The sequence below is a fragment of the Hippocampus bargibanti genome, linkage group LG05 (genome assembly GCF_051943395.1).
Source record: "Hippocampus bargibanti isolate YZ-2025 linkage group LG05, ASM5194339v1, whole genome shotgun sequence".
NCBI lineage: Eukaryota > Metazoa > Chordata > Actinopteri > Syngnathiformes > Syngnathidae > Hippocampus > Hippocampus bargibanti.
The window spans coordinates 26,904,730-26,908,339 of record NC_142738.1 but is presented as its reverse complement, the minus strand read 5'-3'; the positions used below and the strand labels follow the sequence as shown (position 1 = coordinate 26,908,339).

The 3,610-nt window shown below is 37.5% G+C and overlaps 1 long non-coding RNA gene across 1 annotated transcript; it reads right to left on the bottom strand.

Moving 5' to 3' along the window:
* Positions 1 to 883: 883 nt before the first annotated feature.
* LOC148898357 (uncharacterized) lies at positions 884 to 3,242 on the bottom strand. Its single transcript, XR_016114992.1, has 5 exons — positions 3,199 to 3,242; positions 2,386 to 2,461; positions 2,243 to 2,281; positions 1,748 to 1,834; positions 884 to 1,645 (listed from the first exon to the last, which is right to left on the bottom strand). It is a non-coding gene; the product is annotated as an uncharacterized LOC148898357 (long non-coding RNA).
* Positions 3,243 to 3,610: the final 368 nt, after the last annotated feature.

Sequence of the window (3,610 nt, the reverse complement as noted above, 5' to 3'; positions counted from 1 at the left end):
GACATGATACTGAGCTCAATCACTGGCCACACTGTTCCAATGACACCATTCCTTTGAGACACTGTGTAGTCAGTCAAACATTTGAATGAGGAATTTGTGTGTGTGTGCGTGCGTGCGTGTGTGTGTGTGTGCGCATGTGTGCGTGTGCGTGTGTCTGTGTGCGTGTGTCTGTGTGTGTGTGTGTGTGTGTGTGTGCGTGTGTGTGTGTGTGTGTGTGTGTGTGTGTGTGTGTGTGTGCGTGTGTGTGTGTGTGCGTGCGTGTGTGTGTTTGTGTCGCCAAGCACGCACAGGCAAAAATGGGATGGATCCTTAATCCCAGCGGCAGAACACCATAAAGGCAGTACAGGATTAATCAGTGTCATCAGTCTGCCGGTAATCCGAAGAATCAGTATATGTGATGATGAAATACAAATAAAAATCAAAAACAGAATTTCATTTCCTGTAAAATCTCTACACTGTAAAACCCAACAAGTTGAAAGTAGTCAAAATTTATATGGCAACTGATTACGTCAAAATTTTTGAGTACAGTTAACTCAAAATGTTTGAGTAGAGTTAACTCAAAATGTTCAAGTAGTTTACTCAAAATGTTTGAGTAGTGTAAATAAATTTTATGAGTTTGTCTGAACTTAAAAGTTATGAGTTTGATTGAGCTTAAATGTTATGAGTTTGTTTGGACATAAATGTTATGAGTTTGCCTGAACTTAAAACATGTACTTTCAGTTTACTCTAATGTTTTCTTAATTTTTAAATTAAAATTAGTTTTTATATTTAAGCTTAACCAACTCAAATTTATAATGTTTCATGAAAACATATATTCATGTATACTGTACTTACATTTGCCTTCTATGTCTAAAAACAAAAACACACCTCACGTCTGTTTTAGTTCACATTTTTTTATTAAGGTTTAAAACAACCTTTGATAAAACAAATGATAACAGTACCAAAATGCACAGCATGTCCACGTACCAAAACAACAAATAAACCCCTGAGCAAAAGATGTGAAATAAACACAACAAAAAAGAAAAAAAAAAACAAATTATACTCTGCTGTTCTGTTAAAAAAATTAATTATTTGAAAAGCATATACTTGAATAAATACAACCGAATACATTTCAAAGTACTCGTTATAAGGTGCAAATCAAGGTAAAACTTACTAAAAACAAACACAGTATTCCTGAAACGAAAAAAGACATTTTGGTGGAATCCAAGTTTACATATCAAAGTATTAATATAAAATCAGTCACAAACAGGTATACAAAGCAGAGTAAAACTGAAGTTACTTATCGAGTGTTGCTTTGTTCCGTAATATTGGAGGCACTGGTGCCTTCAATATTGCGGAACAAAGCATTTTTCAAACTTAGCAAGCGTGGTCTGAGTGGTCTGTTATCATCAGGACACAGCAGTATTTTCTGAATGAAGGTGAATGTGAGGATTAATTTTCTTGGATAATCTAAATGCAACGCGTACATTAAACCAAACAAGAGGAGGTGTGCATCAGCCAACCTGGGGAGACATCTCACAATAATGCCATCTTCTATCACAACAGAAATGCTGTCGGGGTTAAACAAGATGGCACTAGTGAGGTTGTCAGTTGTTACGGAGAGAAGTGCGACAGGAGTGTTTTCAATGTCTGGATCCTCTTCCCACTGCAAAATACACACAAACGTTCACATACAGAATAAAGTAAAAGGTTATAGCATATATTGTGGCCATAGATAGACATTTGTGTTAAGTCAGGTAATACATACATTGCATGTCTTGAAGAACTCGGAGTCATCTTCGCCCGAGTATCCAGGGATGTAGAACACAGTTTGCATCTCCAGTCCATGTTAGGCCTGCAATTACATTAAACATTTTTCAAGAATCAGTACGTGTTTGGATAAGCAAAGAAAAGTTGGTGTGATTCTAGTGGGTCCAAATTAAAGACAGTTACGGATTATTATAGCTCAAATCCAAGCATATCCTTCGTAATAGTTTGGAACCTCCGCACTATCCCTATTGCAATTTAACAACTGCATCACTGTAATGATTAATGAACATCAGTTGCTGGTAAGAGCAGAGGAGAATGTGAGACTTGAGATTGTTTTAAAGAAAGAACAATCAATGAAGTCTCAACTAATGGTGTAAAATACTCCAATATATGTTAAAAAGGTAAAATTCTGTTCAATATAAAAAATACCTACATGTAGTATGATATTCATCAGGTAATTAAGAATATAGCATAAATAAAAATGTAAACATACCTTCGATAATGGTGGTGTTGCTCAATTTGCACCCGGGGGCTGAAAGGATGAAGAGAAAAAAATATGACAATGAATTTAATCCTTTAATTTAATAAAACACATTTATCCATGTTAACTTTTTCAGTTTAATAAATCTAATGTACCAGATTAAATGATGCAATCAAACCAGTCAGGCGTTTGCAGTTTGATGACTTGGCTTCCAGCAGCTCTCACTGTATCCTTAATATGCCAAAAATACATTTTAAAAAAAGTTCATGTTTAATTTACACATGCATAACCATTTAAACTGCATCAATTCTACATATTCCAATCCACTGTACATTTTTTGGCTATCATTATATTTACTTAGTGCATTCTTAAAACTGCAGCACTACCGCTGCATGTGTATAGATAGCTTAAGCCTATAGCTTGTGCTGGACAATGACACGCGGTCCTGTCGTTTGCAAACAAAGTTAACTCAAAGCACTAACCTGCTGGGCGTTGCAGCCACGGTGTGGAAGATTTCGTGTGATCCTTTTATATAAACCTTAATTTTACATCCATTTGACGATTACTCTCGGACCTTCGCGGACACAAACATAACCTGCAACAGACTCGGCCACCGCCCAACTAAACCTGCGCGGTACTATTCTCTAAATAACACTTCTGTGTCTTTCAACAGACAAGAGATGTTTAAGAAAAATTCATACATATATCGCCACAGCGCTGAACATAGGAGAAGTCCCGGGCTCAAGACAACGCAGCTGAAAGAGTGGATGAGAAGGCCTCAGTCGCAAGCACGACCACGGACTAACTAACTAACTTGTGAAAGACTAACTTGTGAAAGGCGGCAAGTTTCACAAACAGACTTTCCAATTTTGCCGTCGACACAACAAAATATCGTTTTTCTGTGCACCGACTACAGCATTGATACACTGGGTCCTTGTAATATTAAATAATGTTGTTTGTCTTCTCACCTGAATTCATGGGTCTCTGCACGCTTCAGCCGTCGAGAAGTAAAAATGGCTCCGCTGAGACTGCGCCCGGTGAGACCACGCCTGCGGTGACGTCATCACGCAGCGTTCTGCCGTTTACTCAAAATATATAAGTATACGACAGCCATGAACTCAAAAGTATTGATTTACTGCAAATTAAAAACGCATGACTATTCAGAAAACTCAAAACGTTTAAGTTTTTGAAACAAAAAATCGGCTTTTGAGTTGACTGACCTCAATGACTTTGAGTCAGTAGTACTGTTCGGGTTTACAGTGTAGAACAGGGGTGTCCAAACGTGGTTCTCGATGCTATGTATGCTCGCTCTCCAGCATGTTTTATACAAAGTGGTTTTACACCTCCTCCAAAACACCGGATTCAAATGGTCAGGATTAT